The sequence below is a fragment of the Sus scrofa genome, chromosome 1, assembly GCF_054392235.1.
Source record: "Sus scrofa isolate SSC_HxYL_T2T_F1_AM1 chromosome 1, Sscrofa_HxYL_maternal_Yorkshire_Landrace_v2.0, whole genome shotgun sequence".
NCBI lineage: Eukaryota > Metazoa > Chordata > Mammalia > Artiodactyla > Suidae > Sus > Sus scrofa.
The window spans coordinates 34,695,324-34,720,356 of record NC_139383.1 but is presented as its reverse complement, the minus strand read 5'-3'; positions in this window follow the sequence as shown (position 1 = coordinate 34,720,356).

Genomic DNA, 25,033 nt, shown 5'->3' with positions numbered 1-25,033 from the left:
AATGTAGACATTAATTTATTTCTTTTTTGTTCTTCCTGCTAATTAAATTTTTTTGTGCATAACAAACAGCTGTCAGCATCCCCTATTTACGCCCAGAGATATTGAGGACTTATGTTTACAACTCATCATATGATACTCAGAACTCAGTTCCTACTACAGCATTGACAGCCATGGTTCTAAATCCAAGGCATCCTGGGTAAAGAGACTGCACCCTAAAACAGTTTAAGGCTGTTTAATTCATCTTAGACATGAATCTTTGAGGTTTCCTCTCCACTTTCTAGATAGCTTCAAGAAGGGAAAGCTAAGTGTTTAGTTCATATTCAGAATGTTGTCTTTCCACTGTAAAATACTTCAGTGAACAAATTTCAATCAGGTTGATAGCATGGGATCCAGTTCCTGGTCATACACCCTTGATTAGAGTGGTATGACTAAGATATCTTCCTGTTAGCCTGTCCCACACAACTTGATTTTTTTTCTTCATTTATTTAATAAATATTCACTGTGTGCCACACAGTGCTGAGTACTAATCTGATACGGCTCATGCAACAAGGTACGAAGTAGGCAAAAATCTCTGCCCTCTGTTTATATGCTAGCAGAGGAAGACGGATGATAAGTAAAACATAAATATGGCCAAGAAATAATTGCCATATTATAATTGATATTGTAAATCTCAAAAATATCATTAAAATGAGACAATTTTGGTTTTGAAACCAAGACTGGGTTCAATTTTTTTTCTGGTAATAATGTTACCAAAAGATAAAATTTTGACACTGTACAAAAAAAGATTGAATGATTAATAGATAAGAAAATTTTTTTCTTCAAAATCATATCTATTTGTGCTTTATGAATACTTGTGTAACTATCTGCGTTTCCTTTTTTACTTTGGCTGTTGTGAAAGTTAAATTTGTGGTCAGTATTAGCAGTTATGAATGACTTATTGATCTACATTGTTTTACTCAGTTCCCTGTGGTCTTATTTTAGTATTCTATGCTGGTTTTCCTCTCATCTTGATACACTTATTCATATTTTAAGGTATTTGTTTCATTTCCATAAACCAGTGCTAAGTCTCCCAGTAAAGAAGCGAAACTACTCCAGAAGAATGGGTACTTAAGTTTTGCAGATTCACAGAACAGGTCAAGTGGTTCTATTTTCCTGCTTTTGAAATCTTTTTAGATGAAGAATGACAAGTCACAGATAGTTAGGGTGCCTTATCCAAGATTTTATAGTATATCCTCAAGCATGTGCTAATTACCACTTGTCAGGGTGAAATGAGGCCAGGGATAGTACCTACATTGTAGAAGGCTATTGGTTAAATCTGAGTTTATTAATCTCTTAAGTCACAGATTTCTACTAGTTTATGAGTTTCTATCTCCTCTTCTGCCAGTTATCCTTGGATTTTGGTGAGAGAAAGAGATTAGGATGACCTACTAGGTCTTCCAAATTCTTAACAAATGTGTCAGGAAAAATAAATCTTGGTACAGAATCCATAAATCTTAGCAAGTGGACATGTTTGAGGAGGCTAGGTCAGACATTAGAAATGCTTTTAAATTACTGCAACCTACTCCTACATTAAAAAGAAAGTATGTGATCCAAAGGTATGACTTCTCAATGAAGAAAAATTACACCTGAGTTGGCAAGTGACAAGACCCATCACAGATCTATTTTGTCTGGTAGTAATATGGCTGCTGATCAGTTTACTAAGGAGCCCAGAGGTAGATTAATTATTTAGCAGTGGAATAAATGGAAAAGTTGGCCCTAACTACTTCAGTACAAATTGAAACACCAGACTCTGCAAAACTCTCAGCAGTAATCACAGAAAATGCAAGTGCATTTGAAAGTAGGTGTTGCAATTGGTCTATCATCCCCATCTCCTTTTTCTTTCTCTTCACCCTTCATTTTCCATCTTCAGCTCATTCATTACCTCTACTCCCCAGCAACCCTCACCCCCCCACCCACTCCATACGCTACTTCATGCTAACACCTTCCTAATAGGGCAATTTCTCCATTTTCCCCTCCCTCCTTTGTTCTCCTTTCTTCCTATATTTAATGCTCTCTACTGGACAATGATAGGCAAGGAGATAGTGCAGAGGGTCCCATACTTCCAAGAGCTTAAGTTACCGTCTAATGGTGAGTACAGAGACATGGAGGATGACTTGCAAAAAAAGAATTAGGAGTAAAGGCAAAAATGAAAGGTATAATTGAGGTACAAATAACCTGCTGTGAAAACACAGATAGCAAGGCAATTAATTTCTGTCCTGTTCTGGCAAGGATGGGTGAGACATATCTTCACTCTGCTCACTCCCCTCCCATCTGTTTCTCTCACTTTTAATGTGGACAGTTTGGGATCTGGGTTGTCAATTTCCGCTACTGAAATGTGAAACTGGAGGGGGAAATTTATTCTGATGTCAACCATAGAAGAGGCTGTATTTAATTTATCATAGTGAAAAAGCTGTTTGGTGGCCAAATCTCTGTGAGGATCAATGATCCTAGGTTCCTGTTGCTTATTTCTGCTTTAGGATCTATAATACTCATTGTTTGAGCTATGTTTTCTCTTTTCTTCCTCCAACTTCCCAATGCCTTCCTAGGATTTCTCAATGTTTTGCCTCACTAGTTTCTTTGTACCAGACTATTCTCGTTGCTGTGTACTTCAAGTACAGACCAGGCTACACACCAGGACAATGTGGTTGCCTATGTGTTATGAATTTAGAAGCCCTCTCCAGAGTCACTTTGTCTAAAATGCCATCCTTTTAAGAGTCTTATCAAACATTCAGATGTTCCTGTGAGAGTAAAGCAGAAGATCTATCAGTCATTTATAACTCAATTTGAATTATTTTCCTCTAAAGATCTAGTGGTCTAGTAGGTACCTTCAGGAGGTTAATTTGCTCATTTAGGCACTATTTATTTAGCATCCTATTCCGGGTTACATTGTTAACAAAAATGGAGAAGACATGTCTGACTCGTATGCCATATCACACTTTTTTTTTCTTTTTTTTTTTTTTTTGTCTTTTGTCTTTTTAGGGCCGCACCCAGGGCATATGGAGGTTCCCAGGCTAGGGGTCTAATCGGAGCTGTAGCCACTGACCTACCACAGAGCCACAGCAACACAGGATCCTAGCCGAATCTGCAACCTACACCACAGCTCACAACACTGGATCCTTAACACTGAGCAAGTCCAGGGATCGAACCCGCAACCTCATGGTTCCTAGTCAAATTTGTTTCTGCTGCACCACCAGGGGAACTCCATATCACAATTTTAATAAATGATAAATGTATGGAGGACCCACCAATGCCGCCTTGGGAACTGGGTACAGGCCTCGGAAAAAGGATCACAGATTTGAGGTTGGCGTTAACCAGAACTAGGGGAGGGAAAAAAACTGGAATCCTAAACACATTGAAATGGGGAGTTTGGGGGTGAAGGCCAGAATAGAGATTTCCAGCAGCCAGGAATAATGTAAGACATTTTGGGTGGGGGGGATGAGGTAGAATTCAAATTTGAGAGAAGAATGCCAAAGAACTCAGGGGTTTACTATTTTAAATTTTATAACTTTTTTTCCTAATTACAAAAACAATAAATGTTCATTACAGAAAAATTAGAATGAAGGAAACTGTAAAATATCACAATTCCTACCTATAAAACTTAGATACAACCAAGGTCGTACTTGGTATATAACCTTACTAAGAATACTTTTATTTCATGTGAGACCATCTTAAATTAATAGTGAATCATTCTCTAGTAGAAAAAGCTGATATTTGCTTCTCCTAGAACTGAGAGATTTTTACACAAATAACTCTTGAGTGTTTCATGACGTTCAACAAATCCAGGCAGATTTCATCCTCCTAGAGCATCAGTCATCCTACACTAGGTAAAAACTAGAAACTCCCTCATGGCTCAGCAGGTTAAGGATCTGGTATTGTTGCTGTTGCGGCTCTGGTTACAGCTGTGGCATGGGTTTGATCCCTGACCTAGGGAACTTCTGCTTGATGAAGGTGTGGCTGGGAAAAAAAAAAAAGTTGATAGAATTACAACTTCATACAAATGTCTTCCCTGTGGTTTCAAATTAATGCTTCCTTCATGTCCTTTCAAAGAACACACAAACATTAATAGGAGGTGTGATTTACCATGTGTCAGGCACTTTACAAAGGTACTTTCTATGTGCTATCATTAAAGCTCATGTTAATACAGTAGGGCAGATATTTTGATCCCAGTTTTGTAGATAAGATTTCAGAGGATTGGAGAGGTTAATTGACTTTATAAAGGCAATATTGCTAGTAAAGAGCTGAGTCAAGATTTGAACCCCAAACCGCCTTGCACCAAATACCATCTTCGTACCACAGCACCAGCACTCATCAAATGCTTTCCAAATGATACTAGCGTCTAGTGAGATAATAGCACTGTTCCCTGAAAAATGGCTTTATTGCCAACTATGCTTGAAAAACAACACACCACAGGAAAGAAACATTTAATTTAATGCTTAGTTCTTTATTCTTTTTTGTACACTACACATATGTTTTTCACTAACAGTCCTTCAGCCACATTCATCACCCTAAAGACCAAGGTGAGCAATAATGAATGAGGAATTCCTTATTCAGTACAATTTCAACAACTACTGCCTACTAGGAATATTTTATCCAAGTTTAAGGAAACTTTGAATAATAGAGCATGAAAATACCAAAAGTTATTATTGTCTTCCTAGTTTTAAGTACAAACAGAAACTAATGTGTCTTACTGAAGCCTAATCTAGAAGACCCTTGCATTGCATCCTTCCAAAACCATGGGAGGTCATCCCGATCAAGGTTTTGATATAATCATATTTTTGGTCCAAATTTTGAAGAAAAAAAAAAAAAGAAAAGACACTGCACATGCATTGGTTAAGATTTTGCCTCTTTCCTCTTCAGCTTTCCCTGTGCCATGTTTTGCCTTACTTAGAGGTATTAGAGTAGTGGTGGAGTTTTTTTGGTATGCATTTGCTAGAAGAGTTGGGAACATAGTTGATTGTCTAATGCATTGATTTTTAGCTAGGGGCAATTTTGCCCATCAAGTGATATTCAGCAATGTCTGGAGGTATTTTTGGGTGTCACAACTGGGGTGAGAGGTAGGAATGTTACTGGCATATAGAGGCTAGAGAGGCTGCCAAACACCTGGAATTCAAAAAATGCCCCTCCCTCCCACCAACAAAGATATATTGAGACCAAAATGTCCATAGAGCCAGGTTGAGAAATCCTGGTTTACTGGAATACATTTTTGTGGTTTGCAATGTCTTTCATGTATAGTTAAGCCTGATTCTCCTGGTGTGGAAGTGGCTTCCGTGGATATCCTGTGCTGATTCCCCCAGGGTCATGATATGAAGATAGAAAAGCAGAAATTGTATATGAACTGGCTCTACAGTACTTGATACTAGAGTGTGTGTATATATATATATGTGGTAGAGGAGAAAAAAGTTTTAAAATTTATGGAGCCAGAGGCTAGTCTGAGATAATATTTCTAAACATTGAACATTTAAAAGGGGAGAGGGACTACTCAAAACAGAAATCCTTGTCTGTTGGAAATATACTAAATAATGCTGCATGTACAAATGTAAATGCACCAACCGTACATTTTTCTCTTTTTGATGAGAACTATGCAAAAGGGAATTTATGGAATTTTGTGGCATGATTGTAGGGCACACACATAAAGCAGCACTACAAATATTGCGTGTGTCTATTTTTAAAGTCGCCTATCTTATGCATCTCAAGGTAGGAACACCTTAGTAGGACAATATCAACCACAAGTTGTGAGGTTGAAACAAAGCTTTATAAGCTAACATTAATTTAAAACGCATTTGTTCTACAAAGCTCGGAGACAGGGTGAATTACCTTTTCATTCTATTTACAGAAAATATAGAAATCGTCACATAAAGAATTATACAAGTATGGAGTGCAGTTAATTAATAAAAATGTTAGGGTTTTCTTGAATGTTGTGATGTTTATTTGTCAGCTTTAAAAAATATACAGTTTATTGTGATCTCTTTTTATTACCTTAAATTTTCACTTCTGAATCGAATTAACATTTAATTTTAATTTCTTCTCTTAGAAAAGGATCCACAAAGTTGAATTAAACTTCAAGCCCCAAAGAATCATCATATTCTCCTATACACACATTTTATTTTAGTATAAAGGACTAAATTGGTATTTATTTTTTTCTTTAAAGACAATGTTTGCTTCTAGCTCATGGCTCATTGCAAAAAGCACACCCACTGAGAATTCCATTTTTTTTTTACCTTCTTCTGCTCTGTCTCACTAGGACTGAAATATTCTCTTCCATTTCCCTTACTTAATGGAAAATGAAGATGCAAGGAAAAAAAAAAATCCCATTTCCTCTGTGAAACCTGCTGCCCTAAAGTCACAAACATAATTTATGGATTCTAACCATGCTTGCATTCCTTGCCATGCCAATAAAGTTTATTGAAATTGGAATTGGAATTAAAAAGCTTAAACCAAAAGAACCAGTCCAGGGGTCAGGAAAAAATACATATGTAGGCTGTACCCAAATAAGAAAGTTACTCTACCTCACCAGACTGTAATGAAACTTAGCAAAAGCCAGACTCTTTTATTTTTTAGTCTAACCTAATCATGTTAACATTGAGGAAATTTTTCATTTTAATTTAATATTTTATGGCCTAAGACTTGTCATTTCATATTAGAATGGAGATCCAAGGGGGAAAAAAAAAAAAAAGAGAACTTTCTGCCTTGTGGTTCAGAGTTCCAGGGCTTTAAGATTTAGAAAGAACGTGACAAAAAAATATCTGCGGTAAGGCTGAAATTACTAGTCAGGGTGAACATTATAAAAATGTAAGTAAAAATGAATTTAAAAGTGATATGAGTACATTGAATTGGTTGAAACGTAAAATCCCACAGAGAAGTATTTGTGGATTGCTGCAGGAAATCTACATTAAAGTACATTATTTCCAGCAGAGAGAATCTTACTGAAATTATAAAGTATTCCTATGGCAAAAAGGAAAGAACAACCCACAGCTTTATAGCAGCAGTCAGGGTAACAGCACACATCTCAAAATAAATCCCTCACACTTTCAGAGGAATAACTCCTGCTAATCAAATGTCTCAAAACATCTGGGCACTATTTGAAGTTGTCTGAACATTCTGGACAAAGAGACAGTAATGTAGTTTGCGATAGGGCATAATAATATTTCAGAGATGCTGCTTTTGAAGTACTCCTAATTTCATTCAGTTTTAAAATGCCCCAGTCTAATAGAGAGACATAAAGATGACAGGCATCGAGAGCCCCGGACTGCAGATAAGGGAATATTTGAAGCTAAAAACAACTAGTAGGTTAGATATGTGGGGATAATAGGACAAATTAAGTATTTGAGCTCCTGATTCAATTTCTTATACTCCACTTTGTGTTGCTCTGAAGTGGGCAAATAGGCTTGTTGCCAGAAAGTTTTGGGGGAGAATCTGTATACTATGATGTTTTAGTGGGAGAAGTAAGTTGAGAATTCTATTAAGGTAAATATTTACACAGTGCTGTAGGTTTAATCTTTGCAGAATGAAGAAAAGGCTACCAATCCAGAGAGAGAGAAACTGTTCGTAACTGTGACCTGGGTAAATCTCTTGAATTTATCTGTAAAATATACAATAGTAAATATCTGAGGTGTGGTGATGAAGGTTAAATTATAGCAATGTATGTGAAATGACTTCACACGGGACCCGGAACAGAGAAGTTTTGTTGTTGTTGTCTTAATATTTATCCTTTTCTTCCTTTATCTAACTTCAACTATGCTTAATTAATCATGTTTAAGGTGAAGTTGTTTGTCTACTATATTTTGAAATTAATAATAATTTCGTTTCTTTCTAATGGGTAAACATTTTGAAACTTGAAGGCAAAAATATTGGGTTTTTTTTTGTCTTTTTAGGGCCACGCCCGCAGCATATGGAGGTTCCCAGGCTAGGGGTCTAATCAGAGCTGTAGCTGCCGGCCTATGCCAGAGCCACAGCAATGCCAGATCCAAGCCGTGTCTGCAACCTACACCACAGTTCTCAGCAATGCTGGATCCTTGACCCTCTGAGCAAGGCCAGGGATCGAACCCACAACCTCATGGTTCATAGTCTATTCGTTTCTGCTGCACCACGACGGGAACTCCAAAGGCGAAAATGTTAACAAAATGAAGAGAAAGGCTTAGGAGATCATTCACACAAAGACATTAGAGTTTATATTTGCTTAGGAGTCAGAATGGGGATGTAACATTTTATGGTATACACTTTATAAACGCTCAGGCTATTTTGTGCACTCAGAATTTCTTGAATTTCTTTTCAATTTATCAAAGCCCAACCTAATCTGAATAAAAATCATGTTTCTAAAAAATATTACATATGAAAACCATACTGAAATCAAATGCACATTTTATTTTAAGTAGGAAGCTTGAGCTAACGATTCCTATCATCAACATGAAATGTCTAATACATTACTCACCAGCATGAAATACACTTTTTTTTTGGCCACGCCTGTGGCATGTGGAAGTTCCCAAGCAAGGGACTGAACCTGCAGCACAGCAGGGATAACGTCAGATCCTTAACCTACTAAGCCACCAGTGAACTCCAACAGTTTGATTCCTTCCTTCCTTTCTTCCCTCCCTCCTTCCTTCCCTGCTTTCTTATTTTCTTACATTAAAAAGTTTCAGATGAGGAGTTCCCATTGTGGCTCAGCGGGTTAAGAACCAGATATAGTGTCCATGAGGATGCAGGTTTGATCGCTGGCCTCATTTGGTGGGTTAAGGATCCAATGTTGCTGCAAGCTGCAGTGTAGGTCACAGATGCAGTTCAGATCAGGTTTTGCTGTGGCTGTGACATAGGCTGGCAGCTGCAGCTCCAATTTGACCCCTAGCCAAGGCCTTAGGTGTGGCCCTAAAAAGAAAAAAAAAAAGTTTCAGATGAGGGAGTTCTCTAGAGGCCTAGCAGTTAAGGATCTGGCATTGTCACTGCTGTGACGGGGATCACTGCTGTGGCTCAGGTTTGATCTCTGACCCTGGAACTTCCACATGCTAAAGTTTCAGCTAAAACAGAAGTCAGTGGGCCCTCAGTCTCAATGCACTGCATTTTAGACCCGAAAGATTTCAGTGTGATAATCTTATCTGTAAGGTTGTTCTACACAGACCCTGATGATAAGATAATGAGGTTTCACTGTAATAGGAATACAATTTACTATTTTGAATTTAATATAAATAAGTATAAAAGTATATCTTAAGAATGCTATATTAAAGATGATATAATTTTTATGGTTCTGTTTACCACACTAGCACTCAAAATTCTTGAATTTTTTCCTCTAAAAATAACATTCGTTTCATGGTCCATAGCCACACTTTTCAGAAATACATGACTATATTGTGAAAACTCCAGAAAAATGAAATTAAAATATGATACTTGAAATCTACCAGCCATGTATCCATATTATCAGCATTTTGAAAGTTAATGGGAATCTGTTTAAATGTGTGCATAGATTTTATTTTTCATATTTAAGGCTATCTTCTTCAGTTTTATGCCATGGTTTTCTTCTTCTCAACATGTTGAAATTACAGATTCATAATGCTTTATCTGCAAATCTGAAATCCAAAATAATCCGAGTACCAAAAAATGTTTTGAAACGCATACGATGGCAAAACCTAGCTGAACATGAGGTTATTTCCAATCTCTACTTTACACCCTTATGGATGTTAACACATTTCCCTGCAAAAATAGCCAAGTCTTTGATTACAGGGCTTCCATAGACCCCACAGTGGATGTATGTGATGTATAGTGCATGTACCATATCCCTGTTCTAATATTCTAAAAGTTCTTAATTTTGATACACATCCTGCCCCATGCATTTCAACAAGACTGTAGACATGGATGTCCTTTGGGGTTGCGCTTGCTCTCGCTCTCAATTTTCCTTCTTTTTTTGGCTGCCTTTCAGCATATGGAGTTCCTAGGGTAAGGATAAGATCCAACCAGCAGCTGCAACAAGGCTGGATCCTTTAACACACCATGCCGGGCTGGGGATAGAAGCTGCGTCCTGGTGCTGCAGAAATGCTGCAGATCCTGCACCACAGTGGGAACTCCACTTATTTATTTATTTTTTTAAGTTTCAATAAACTTGGATTACATTAAAGATAAGCTGTGTTTAGAAACTGATGAGGCATTAATAATCCAGAGCCTCATGATGAGCTGTTAAAAGCAGGATTTAAATTATTTCTATTAGTGAACAAGGAGAACAATGGGGGTTACACATGACTGTTCTTCTGAAAATCAAACAGACAAAAAGATATGATTCCATATCATGGTGGGAAATACAATCCTAAATTCTAGGTAACTTTAAATGTAGGAGTTTCATTTTATCAATTGATCTTAAAAAGTGATGCCTGGCACTGTATACTAACTGCTAAGAGTCCTATGATTATCTCCTGTACTCCAGCTGTTTTCAAAGTTTTTGACAGAGCCCTTGGTGCTCTGCCACCTTGCTCTGTGAATCATGTAACTGTTTACTGCTTCAGTTCATTTCTTTCCCATTCAGTACCATACTTTATATGTACCCAGAGTATTTATATTTCCTTTCTTTGATGATAAAATATGTTATATCTTCTATATATGGGATTACTAAAGTTGTTATTATGTAATATATATATATATATATATATATATATATATATATATTTGCCTGTTAATTCTTCCCCTTCCTTTCTTCCTTTTTTCCTTTTTGTGCCTCCCCCAAAGTTTCTACAAGATTTTCTGTGACCCATTTCTTCTACTCCTCTGAGACTTCTCTACCATCCTGTCCTGGGACAACCACTAATCTGCCTTCTGTCATTATAGGTTAGTTTGTATCTTCTATGGTTTTATATAAATGGAATCATACAATGTGTACTTCTTTTTTGATTGACTTATTTCACCCTGTTTAAGGATTTTGAAACCTATCCATGCAACCTTAAGTAGATGCAGGTTAATTGTAGACTGTGGCTCTTATCGGGCTGAAGATTTTTCCTTCTATTCCTAGGTAGCTGAGAGTTTTTGTATCAGGAGTGAATGTTGAATTTGTCAAATGTTTTTTCTGCATTTATTGAGATGTTCACAGAGTTTTTCTTTTTTAGTCTGTTAACATGGTGATTTCTATTGCTTGACTTACATCTTATTGATTTCAGTTTTGCTAAAACTTTAAGAATTATTTCAACTATGTCCACTATAAATATTTGTTTTTGGTGTTAGCACAATAGTGCTAGCATCATAGAATGACATGGGAAGTTGTTCTTCCTCTTTAATTTTCTGAATCATTTTGTGAAGACTTGGTATTGCATTTTTTTCCCCTTTTTTCTTCTTTTTGTGGTCCCATTGGCAGCATATGGAAGTTCCCTGGCCAGGGGTCAAATTAGAGCTACAGCTGAGGCCTACACCACAACCATAGCTACTCCAGATCTGAGCCGCGTCTGTGGCTTATGATGCAGCTTATGGCAATGCTGCATCCTTAGCTCACTGAGCAAGGCCAGGGATCAAAACTGCATCTTCACAGAGACAGCTTTGGATCCTTAACCCACTGAGCCACAACAGGAACTCCTTGTATTATGTCTTTAATAAATGTTTGGTAGAATTCACCAGTGAAGTTATCTAGGACTAGAATTTCCTTTCTGGTTAAGTTTTGAACTACAAATTAAATTTTTTCAGGTAAATATAGAGTGATTCAAGAAGGTGAATAAAATCTGAATAGGACAAACCCAAAGAAATTCGCACTAAGTTTGAAAAGTTTTCAAACTTTTGAAAACTAAAGACGAAGAAAAACTATTTAAAGCAGAGAAGGGGAAATGACACGTTACTTAAAGGCAAAAAAACAATTCAAGTGCCAATAGTTGTCTCCTCGGAAACATGAAGACCACAAGAATGTAGCACAATATTTTCAAGTGGCTAAATAAAAGCTCTGTCAACTTAGAAGTCTATATTTAGCAAATATATCCTTTAAAAATAAAATGGGATTCAGGAAAATTTTCAGATGAAGAAAAACTAAGAGAATCTGTGGTCAGTAGACCAACCCTTGAATAATGGCTAAAGGAAGTTTCCTAACAGGAAAGAAATAATAAAAGAATGAATCTTGAAATATTAGAAAGGAAAAAAATGGAAAGATAAATATATGTTTACTTACAATCATTTTTTCCTTTTCTTTCTGAGTTTTCAAACTGTATTTGACAGTTGAAGCAATAATTATAACACTGTATGATGTAGTTCTGAACATATGTGGAGGAAACATTTAAGACATTATAATTGGGTGAAGGATTTTAAGGGAGTTATGGTTTCCACATTTCACTTGATCTAGTAAATTATCAACACCAGTAGATTGTGATATGTTAGGTACATATAATGTGATAAATAACACAGCCACTAAGAAATCCATACAAAGACACAGACTTAAAAATACTATACAGAACTTCCACTGTTTATGATGAGGTTGTATCTCCATAAACCCTTTATAAGTTGAAATTGTATTTAGTATACAAACCTACTGAACAGGATAGCTTAACCTAGTCTACCTTAAATGTGCTCAGAACATACATTAACCTGTAGTTGGAAAAAAATCACCTTGTGCAAAGCCTGCTTTATAATAAAGTGTTGAATATCTTATGTAATTTACTGACTGCTCTACTGGAAGTAAAAAACAGAGTGGTTGTGTGCATACAGAATGGTTGTAGGTATATCCTGTTGTTTACCTTTGTGGTTGGTTGAGAGATGTGGCTCCCTGCCTCTGCCATGTATCATAAGAAAGTATCATACTTTTTTATTGCTAGCCCAGGAAAAGGTCAAAACTCAAAACTCAAGTATAGTTACTACTTGATGCATATAGCTTTCATAATACTGTATTAGGTTAAAAAATCATTAGGTTGAAGCATTGTAAGTCAGGAGGCTCTTTATAGATAAATCAAAATAGAATTTTAAAAAAATATCCAAATAACTTTTGGAAAGCAAGAAAAAGGCAACATAAGTGAAAAAGAAAGAAAATAAACAGAAAATTTAAAAAATGGCACACTTAAATTCTAACATATTGACTGCACCACATGTAAATTATACAAATACAATGAAAAGATAGATATTGACAGAGTAGATTAAAAAGACATGGCCTAACCATTTACTAAAAACCATCTACTAAAAACAAGAAACTCACTTCAAATATAACAACATAGATAGATTAAAAGGAAAAGGACAAGAGTTCCTGTCATAGCTCAGTTGTTAACCAACCTGACCAGTATCCATGAGGACACAGGTTCAATCCCTGGCCTAGCTCAGTGGGTTAAGGATCTGGTATTGCCATGAGCTGTGGTATAGGTCGCAGATGCAGCCTGGATCCCAGGTGGCTGTGGCTGTGGCGAGAGCTGGCAGCTGTGGCTCTGAATCGACCCCTAGCCTGGGAACCTCCATATGCCAAGGGTGCAGCCCTCAAAAGTCAAAAGACAAAAAAAACCAAAAACAAACAAACAAACAAAAAACAGGAAAAGGACAGAAAAAGACACACCTTAATCAAAAGAAAGCAGGAATGGCAGTTTTAATATCAGATAAAGTAGTCTTCAGAGCAAAGAAAATTGCCAGAGATGGAGAAGGCCATTATATAACAATTAAAGGGTCAAAACACCAGAAAGACATAGTAATACCAAATGCGTATTTACTGAACAATGAGCTGTAAATTGTGTGAGGTAAAAACTGGAAGAACTGAAAGGAGAATTATATATATCCATAATATATCCATGAGTATATTAAGAAGTCAACTACCCTCTACTAAAAATTGATAGAAAAACATGACAGGATTTAGAAGATCTCAGCAACATGAAAAACCATTGAGATCCAATTGAGATTGAACATTCTACCCCCAAACAGCAGAATACTTACAAGTGCAAAAGAACATACATCAAGAAAGATCATAGCCTAGGGCATAAAACAAAGCTCAGTAAATTAAAGGAACTGAAATTATAGAGAGTATGTTCTCTGATGACAATGGAATCAAACTAGAAATTAATAACAAAAATGATAAGAGAAAACCTCCAATAACTTGGAAACTAAACAACATGCTTCTAAAATAATTTATGGGTCAAAGAAGAAGTCTCAAGGAAAATAAATACATTAAAATGAATGAAAATGAAAAAAATATATATGGGACATAGGTAAAGCAACACTGCACTAAATGCTTACGTTAGAAAAGAGAAAGTCTTGGAGTTCCTGTCACGGTGCAGCAGAAATGAATCCGACTAGGAAGCATGAGGTTGTGGGTTCGACCCCTGGCCTTGCTCAGTGGGTTAAGGATCTGGGGTTGCCATGAGCTGTGATATAGGTTGCAGGCATGGCTTGGATCCAGCGTTGCTGTGCCTCTGGCATAGGCTGGTGGCTACAGCTCCAATTTGATCCCTAGACTGGGAACATCCATATGCTGTGGGTGCAGCCCTAAAAAGGCAAAAAAGAAAAGAAAGAAAAGAGAAAGTCTCAAATCAATAATCTAAACTCCCAACGTAAGAACCTAGAAAAATAAGAAAAATAAAACCAAAGCAACCAAAAAGAAAGAAATAATAAAAAATAAATAATAATGTAAAAAACAGAAATATATAAATTGAAAATAAAAACAGCAGAAAAAATAAACTAGTCCTTTGAAAAGATCAATATATTGACCATCTCTAGCAAAACTAACAGCAACAAAAAGGTACAAATTACCAACATCAGTAATGAAACAAGAGCTATCACTACATATATTGCAGTCATTACAGTGATAGTAAAGGAATACTACAAACAAATTTAAGCTCAAAAACTTGGCAGCTTTATCTGAAATAACCCATTTCCTCAAAAAAAGCACAAACTAACTCAATTCAATATGAAACATAATTTGAGCAGCCTTATAAATATTAAGGAAATAGAATTTATAATTAATTTATAATTAAAAATCCTCCCCCCAGGAGTTCCTATTGTGGCTCAGCAGTAATGAAGCCAACTAGTACCCATGAGGATGTGGGTTTGATCCCTGGCCTTGCTCAGTGGGTTAAGGATCTGGTGTTGCCATGAGCTGTGGCGTAGGTCAAAGACGTGGCTCAGATCTGGTGTTGCTGTATGGCTATGGTGAAGGTTGGCAGCTGCAGCTCTGATTTGACCCTTAGCCTGGGAACTTCCATATGCCCCAAGTGCGGCCCTAAAAAGACAAAAAAAAAAAAAAAAAAGAAAAAAGAAAAAAGAAAACCACCCCCAAAATATTCAGACTCCAAACATTTCACTGCAGAATTCCACCAAACATTTGATGAAGAGTTAATGCTAATTCTATATAATCTCTTCCATGAAACAGGATTACTTTCTAACCCATTTTATAAAGCTAATACTTCCCTGGTGTTAAAACCAAAACAAAATGGTACAAAAGAAGAAAAATACAAATCAACATATCTTCTGAATACTCGGAATAGAGGGGAACTTCTCAGATTGATAAAGAACATCTACAGAAAGCCTCCGACAAACATCACACTTAGTGGTTAAAGGCTGGGTGTATTTCTCCTAAAATCAAGAACAAGGCAAGTCCACTCTCACCACTGCTATTCAACACAGTTCTGAAAAGTCTGATACAGTAAGTCAAGAAATAAAATAAAATAAAATAAAATAAAATAAAATAAAATAAAATAAAATAAAATAAAATAAAATAAAAGACATTCAGATAAAACACGAAGAAACAAAATAATCTCTATTTGTAGATACCATGATTTTCTACCTTAAAAAATCCTAAGAAGTTTATTAAAAAAAACTCTCCTAGAACTTATAATTGAGTTCAGCAAAGTCACAAGATACAAGATCATGATACAAAATCAATTGCATTATTATAGTCTAACAATGAATACCTGACGACTGAAGTTAAAAACATAATACCATTTACAATCATTCAAAAAATTAGATGTAACCCTAACAAAACACGTCCAGGATTTGTATTCTGAAAATTATAAAATGACGAAGAAAGACATTTTAAAATTTCCAAGTTACTGGGTAGATGTAATATTTTCATGGATGGAAGTTTCAACATAGTATAGATGTCAATTTTTTCCAAAATTGATATTTAAGTATAATGTAATTCTTCTAAAAATTTCAGTAATATTTGCTTTTAGGATTTTTTTTTTCTAAATTTATATGGGAAGGCAGAGAGACTAAAACAAGTGGAAGAGTTTTGAAAAAGAAGAATAAGTTAGGAAAAATTACTAATTTCCTAATAAGTTAGGAAAAATTTCAGCAATATTTGCTTTTAGGATTTTTTTTCCTAAATTTATATGGGAAGGCAGAGAGACTAAAACAAGTGGAAGAATTTTGAAGAAGAAGAATAAGTCAGGAAAAATTACTTGTTTTCTAGGCATACATAACTACAGAAATGAAGACTGTTTGGTGTTGGTTCAGGGGTAGACCCATACAACAATAGAATAGAATAAAGGACACTTACATATCTGTAAACAAGCATGGCCAACTGATTTTTTTTTTACAGAGATGCAAAAGCAATTCAATGGAGGAAGGAAAGTCTTATTAACAAATAGTGCTAAAGCAGTAGGATAACCACCAGCAAAAAATCCTTCATCAGAAGTTCCTGCAGTGGTGCAGCGGAAGTGAATCTGACAAGGAAACATGAGGTTGCAGGTTTGATCCCTGGCTTCGCTCAGCGGGTCAAGGATCCAGCATTGGTATGAGCTGTGGTGTACGTCACAGAGATGGCTCAGATCCTGCATTGCTATGGCTGTGGCATGGGCCCGTAGCTGTAGCTCTGATTGGACGCCTACCCTGGGAACCTCCGTATGTCTTTGGTACAGCCCTCAAAAGCAAAAAAAAATAATAATCTTCATCAAAACGTTTCTCCTTACACCTTACTATGACCCTTAATATTGGTCACGGATTTAAGTGTAAAAGATAAAACTGAAATGTTTCAAAGATTATATAGGATAAAATCTTTGGGACTTACAGATTAGTGAAGAGCCTTACATGTAACCCACCCCCCTAAAAACATAATCTCTAGAGGAAAAGACATTCAATGAATGTGCTTTCATCAATATTAAGAAAGTTTACTCTTCAAAAGAGCCTGTAAAGATGATAAAAGGCAAGTTACAGATTGAGAGAAAATAATTTGTATACCTCATCAAAGGACTCATATTTTGAATATTTAGGAATTCTTATAACTCAACGGTAGAAAACAAAACAAAACCTAAAACAAAATATTTCAACCAGAAAACAAATGAAGAGACATTTCAAAACAAATGGAGAGGATATTCAGGCAGAGAAGGAGCACACGAAAATATGATGAGCATCACAAGCCATTAGAGAAATACAAATTAAGACCATGATATGATATCACTTCGCATATATTAAAATAGCTAAGGAGTTCCCGTCATGGCTCAGTGGATTCCTGGCCTAACTCAGTGGATTAAGGATCCGGTATTGCCATGAGCTACAGTGTAGGTGGAAGATGCACCTTGGATCCTGCATTGCTGTGGCTGCGGCGTAGGTCAGCAGCTACAGCTCCGATTTGGCCCCTAGCCTGGGAAACCTCCATATGCTGCAGGTGCAGTCCTAAAAAGACAAAGAGACAAAAAAACAAAAACAAAAACAAAAACAAAAAACCCAAAATTAAAAAAATAATCACAATACCAAATGCTAGTGAGGATGTAGAGAAACTCTTTTATACTTGCTGTTGGGACTATAAAATGGTATCGCCACTCTGGAAAATAGTTTGACAGCTTCTTTAAAAATGACATATATTTCCCATACATTCCAGCACTTGTACTCCTGAGAACTTATCCAGAGAAATGAAAATTGATGTGCACACAAAAATTTGTATGTGATCATTTAGCATTTTTACTTGTAATAGCCTCAAATTGGAAACAGCTAAAATGTCTCTCAATAGTTGACTGTCTCTCAAACGTATATCCAGGGAGTTGCCATCGTGGCTCAGTGGTTAACAATCCCGACTAGCATCCATGAGGACCTGGCCTCTCTCAGTGGGTTAAGGATCCAGTGATGCTGTGAGTTGTGGTGTAGGTCGCAGATGCCGCTCAGATCCTGTGTTGCTGTGGCTGTGGCATAGGTTGGCAGCTATAGTTCCTATTCGACCCTTAGTCTGGGAAACTCCATATGCCACAAGTGAGGCCCTAAAAAGACAAGAAAAAAAAAAAGCATATCTATTCCATAAAAACTTCTTAATAAAAAGGAATGAACTATTGTTACATTTGGTAGACTTGATGTGGAACATTTTTCATTTTTAAAAATAGCCATTAAAAAAAGATAGGCAAATTTTAATACCAAACTATTAATTGTCTAAATAGCAATAAACCAGTGGTGTTTGATAGCCTTTTACCCACAGAAGAACTTCTTTTAACACTGGAGTCAGTCCTCTCAAACCCTACCACTACTTTATCAACTACATTTATGGAGTATTCTGAATACTTTTTTTTTTTTTTTTTTTTTTTTTTTGTCTTTTTGCCATTTCTTGGGCCGCTTCTATGGCATATGGAGGTTCCCAGGCTAGGGGTCGAATCGGAGCTGTAGCCACCAGCCTACGCCAGAGCCACAGCAATGCAGGATCCGAGCCGCGTCTACAACCTACACCACAGCTCATGGCAACGCCGGATCGTTAACCCACTGAGCAAGGGCAGGGACCAAACCTGCAACCTCATGGTTCCTAGTCGGATTCGTTAGCCACTGTGCCACAACGGGAACTCCCTTTTGTTATTTATCATTTTAACAATTGTCACAGTATCTTCACCAGGAGATAACATTTTCTTTACTTATCCATAAGAAGCAACTCCTCATTTGTTAAAGTTTTATCATGTGATCGCAGCAATTATGTCACATTTTCAGGCTCCACTTCTAATTCAGTTTTCTTGCTATTTCTACCTCATCTGCAGATACTTCCTGTACTAAATCTTGAACTGCTCCAAGTCATCCATAAGTAAGGGTTAGAATCAACTTCGTCCAACATCTGTTCATGTTGATATTTTGACCTCGTCCCATGAATCACAAATGTTCTTAATGCTAGCTAGAATGGTGAATCCTTCCTAGAAAAATTTCTATTTACTTTGCCCAAGTCCATCAGAGAAATCACTATTTTTGGTGGTTAGAGCCTTATGAAATATATTTGTGAGAATTACCAAAGAATAAGATTTGAAGTTGAAATTATTCCTTGATCCATGGGCTGCAAAATAGATGTTGTCTTAGCAGTTATGAATACAACATGAATCTCCCTTTACATCTCTAGCTGAAATCTTGGGTGACCAGGTGCATTGTCAATGAACAGTAATATTTTGAAAGAATTTTTTTTTTCTGAGCACTAGAAATAGTGGGCTTAAAATATTCAGAAAACTGTTGTCAACAGATGTGCTGTCATCCAGGCTTTGTTGTTCCATTTACAGAGCACAGGTAGAGTAGATTGAGTATAATTCTTAAGAGTTCTAGGACTTTTGAAATCATAAATGAGCATTGGCTCAAAATTAAAGTTAACAATTTCATCAACCCCCTACCAAGGGAATCAACCTGTCCTTTGAAGTTTGAAGCCAGACTTTGACTTCTCCTCTCTAGCTATGAAAGTCCTGATTGGCGTCTTTTTCCAATAGAAGGTTGTTTCATCTATAGCGAAGATCTGTTGTTTAGCTTAGCCACCTCCATTAATTATCTTAGCTAGATCTTTCTGAGTAACTGGCTGTAGCATCTACATCAGCACTTGCTGCTTCACCTGGCACTTTTATGTTATGGAAAGGGCTTCTTTCCTTAAACCTCATGAATCAACCGCATCAAGTTTCTCACCTTTCTTCTGCAGCTTCCTCACCTCCCTCAATCTTTATAGCATTGAAGAGAGTAGGGACTTGCTGTGGATTACATTTTGGTCTAAGGTAATGTTGTGTCTGGTTGGATCTTCTGTCCAGACCACTAAAACGTTCTCATATTAGCAATAAGCCTGTTTCACTTTCTCATCATTCGTGTGTTCACTGGAGTAGCACATCTAATTTCCTTCAAGAACTTTTCCTTTGCATTCACAGCATGGCTAATTGTTTAGCCCAAGATGCCTAGCTTTCAGCATATCTTGGCTTTTGACATACTTTCCTCACTAAGCTTAATCATTTCTAACTTTGACTTAAAATGAGAGTCAGGTGACTCTTCCTTTCACTTGAACATTCAGCTAATTTCAGTATTGTTGTGTCTCAGGCAGTAGGGAGACTTGAAGAGAGGGCGAGAGGTGGGGGACAGCTGGTTGTGGGAGCAGTCTGGACAGACACATTTGTCAATTAAGCTTGCTGTCATATATGCGTGAAGTTGGTGGCACCCCAGAACCAATTACGATAATGACATCAAAGATCGCTGACCACTGTAACAAATGTTATAATAATGAAAAAGTTTAAAATATTGTGAGAATTACCAAAATGTGTGCAGAGACATGACGTGAGTAAATGCTGTTGGAAAAATGGCACCTATAAAGTTGCTTTGACACAGGGTGGCCATAAACTTTCGATTTGTAAAAAACTCACTATCTATGAAATACAAGAATGCAAAGTCCACTAAAATGAGATATGTCTGTATTTGGCATTTGGTCTTTCACTTTAATCCCTGATTAAACCTCAGGCCTTCTGCTGAAGTGGGGGACTCATCTGAGGGTCCATGGGCCCTAAGACACACCTCTGTCTGTCCCAAGTCTTTGCAGGATTCTGAGGGGGTAAATCTGCTACCTAATTTTCCAACTTCTCCTTTGCAGTTCTTAGATTGCATCTTCATTACCTCTGTCAATTTAATTATTTTCCAGCTGCTTTTCATTTGCAAAAATTTGTTCAGATCTCTGTTTTGCTGTTGTCCTCTCTCTAGTTCTCCTTGTCCTTGCAGGTTTATTCTTTTATTAGCATTACATTCTGTTACTTTCATTTATAGAGGGAGTAGAAATAAATGCCAGAGTTCAACTGATGATGCTTAAATGAAATCTGTTTCCTGAAATTACCACAAGAAGTATGATTTAATTTTAAAATTAAAAACATTACTTTAAAATGAATGTTCAGTTTGACAGATGAGGCCACCTCCATCTCTATATTTCTATGGTTCTTCAATTAAGTATCAGTCAAACTCAGAGTAAATTGACTGCTTTATAAGGACTGCATCCCATATATTCAACACAGCCCTATTAAGTATATTTTTATAATTCCCCTTTCCTCTTTATTTATTTATTTAATTTTATTTTTTGTTTTTTATTTATTTTTTTGTCTTTTTGCCATTTCTTGGGCTGCTCCTGAGGCATATGGAGATACCCAGGCTAGGGGTCGAATCGGAGCTGTAGCCACCAGCCTACACCAGAGCCACAGCAACGTGGGATCCGAGCCGCTGCGTCTGCAACCTACACCACAGCTCACGGCAATGCCGGATCGTTAACCCACTGAGCAAGGCCAGGGATCAAACCCGCAACCTCATGGTTCCTAGTAGGATTCGTTAACCACTGCGCCACGACGGGAACTGCCCCTTTCCTCTTTAGATTTGGATTTGATTCTCAATTTGTTGAACATTTTCTGATTGATGTAGGACCACAGCATGTAGGATGGGGGTTTGCATATTGAAGAAATGCCAGCACATTATGAAGGAAATCTTCGGGGCTAGATTCAGGGAATTTTGTCTACTTTGTATTTTTTTAAGTCCAAATTGTGGGAAATTAATGAAAGAAACAATTTATCGACAACATTAGAAGCATAAAAAGGCCAGATAATCACAAGCAATTCCAGAAAACCTGTGACATGGAATAAAAATAATAGTAATAAAAACTCCCTGACCTATATAGAATATTATTGATGTGTTGACTTGGGTTGATTTTCACAGATGTTTTCCACAAAATTTGAAAATAGAAATTAAGTTTAACTAGTGTCATCTGATGTGTAAACACCTACCTTATGCATGTATTTGTCAGTTTATACCTCTTTGTGGAATATAATATAGTACTCTCAAAGGAGAGCTTTATCTTTCCTGCTCTATAATTGTTTTCATTTCCATTAAAAGAGAAAGGCACAAATAATAGATAGAATGAAAGCATGTAATCTATGTTTATGTCAGTAAATCCTTGATGTCTATTAAAACCCTACCTAAACTTGCAATTCCCTTGACAGAGCACGTAGGAAGGCCTTTCTCCAGCTGCTGTTTTTGCTGATGAGATGCCAAATGTCTTTACAGATACATCTCAAAAAGAAAGAGAGAGAGAAAGAGAGATGGGAATGCAATTATAGGAACTCTGCTCTTAAAAGAAGTAGTTCAAAGAAGGTGACTGATTTCATACTTTCTAGATCACCACACAAGGATGATTCCAAATGATGTTCATTAGCAATAAAAGAGAGTTTTATCTGATTTTTAAATATTGGTTTATGTCTAATAAATAATGCATGAAATGTCCATCAACCACCACTCAAAACTATGGAGTTTCATCTTGTCAGGATTTTTTTGTTTGCAAACTATTTCAAATTTTAAACTTGGAACAGTTAAAAAATTTATTTGGAATCCAATCTATTTTTATACATCAATACTCATGAGCTATATTCTGAAGACTTGTTACACCACAATGAATAGAAAGGCAATCAATATGTAAATATTACTTATTTTCATGCATATCATGTTTTATGTAAATAACATAACAAAGGAGTAGCATCAGTGTTGTAAATATAAATTCTGTACTCTAAAGCTAAAATTTTAGGAATTTCCTTTCCTGTTTCCAACAATAGCAGAAAAACCCAATATTCAAATAATTTTCATTATTTCTGTATCTTACACTTTATCCATCTTCTAAAGAGCTTGTTTCTTATGTACAGGGTTACTAGTTTGGATGAATAACCATTATTTTTGAGCACATTATTAGCATTAATAGTCTTCAAGGAGGATCAGCATAACATTAACAATTTCTAATTTCAAACTTTGAACTTCAGAAATATTGTTTGCCTATTATTATACTCTCTAGGAGATTATAACCAGAATATAACCTGTTGCTATTATCCTGTAAACAGAAATGGAAGGTAACAACAAAAAAGCAAAACAAAATAACCAATCTCTGTCTCTCTTTGTCTCCTCCCTCCCAATCCTTCTTCTTCCCCCTTTTTTCTTTTTTTTTTAGAATAGTAAACATAGCAAATTGAGTTCACAGTTATTTGAGATTGGACAATATTTCTTATTCATCACTTTCTAAGTTAAATTATACATCTGTTCTTTACAGCATCAAATTGTTACAAAAGTGTGTAGGAAAAATAAAACTGCCTTTGAGGCCGGGTGATACATTTTAAGTGTTCTTGAATATAGGTGTAAATTGAAACAGAATAAAACAAGCAAGAGCAAACAGGGTAAGAATTAAAAACACTTTATCTTTGTTCTTTCATTTCCTTTAATACAGAGTGCAATCAATACTTTACAACAGGGTTAATATACTCTCTTCAAACATGCTATTATTCTTTCACAAGAGCACAATAACTTTATTAGTTATGCTGTCTGCAATCTTTCCAAAGTGACAAGACTGTGTGGGTGTGTTGATCACAAGCAATTCTTGGTGCCCTCTGTTGGAGTATTTTCAGTGTACACCAACAATAGCAGCAAGAACCATACAGCTGCAGGTAATTTTAATGGTGCAAGTTCTAATTTTAATTAGTATAATTAACTGAAATAAACAAAAAATAGAGGTTTACTCTTTCTGCTCAGTACTTATTGAATATTCAGATCTTACATCTGCTCTCCATTCAAGCACAGCCTGAGTTACATTACTTTGTTTAAAGTAGTCTTAGTTTTATTTCATACAATAGTTATCTCTTCTTACTCCTGGATATTTTAGCACAGTTCAATTTACTTTTATATGGATTTTGTATTTTTAAAAATGTTTATTAAAAATAAAATCAAGGAGTTCCCATCGTGGCTCAGTGGTTAGCGAATCCAACTAGGAACTATGTGGTTGCAGGTTCGATCCCTGGCCTTGCTTAGTGGGTTAAAAGATCCGGTGTTGCCGTGAGCTGTGGTGTGGGTCGCAGACGCAGCTTGGATCCTGCATTGCTGTGGCTTTGGCGTAGGCCAGCGGCTACAGCTCTGATTTGACCCCTAGCCTGGGTATCTCCATATGCCGCGAGAGTGGCCCAAGAAATAGCAAAAAGACAAAATAAATAAATAAATAAATAAAATAAAATAAATAAAATTGAAAATGTTATTTGAGCTACATATAAAGTATTGAGTAGCATATTATTACTAAAACTTGTATTTCAACCTGTTTTTTTGCAGATGAAAGCAGAAAATCCTTTCTCATTGACAGTTTTCTTCTTATGACCATTACCAGCAATATAAACTAATAGTGAAAAGTGTTATATGTATAGAAATCAAAATCAAATAACATGAATTAAACATCTCCGGAATATATAACATCATATTAGGTGTAATTTCAAATGAAAAAAAGAAATGGAAAGGTTTCTGTTGCTGATTGAATTTTGTCAACACAGAACTTATGCTGACCTCTTAAACCTGGTTCCTCTGAATGTGACCATACTAGGAAAATGGATCTTTGCATATGTAGTCAAGTGAAGATGAGGTCATACCGGATTAAAGTGGACCCTGATCCAATGCCTGGGGTCCTCATAAGAGGAAACACAGAGACACGTATAGTAAGAAGGCCACGTGAAGACAGGCAGAGGTTGGAGCTATTCTGCCACAAGCCAGGAAACGGCAAGGATTGCCAGCCAGCACCAGAATCTGGAAAGAGGCAAGGAAGAATCCTCTACTAAAGTTTTCAGAGAGAGAGTATGGCCTTGCTGACATCTTGATTTCAGACTTTTAGTCTTCAGAACTGTGAGACAATACATTGCTAGTGTCTTAAAGCCATAGACTGTGGTACTTTCTTATATCATCCCTGGGAAACTAATACAGTATCCTCCAGCCAAGTGAGATAACTCCTAATCAAGGAGATTTTATTATTTATTAGGGCCTGTGAAGCCCAACATACCACAGGATTTGGCTGGGAAATGCAGGCAATGCTGAGAGAACAGTTTGCAAGAAAGATAACAAATCA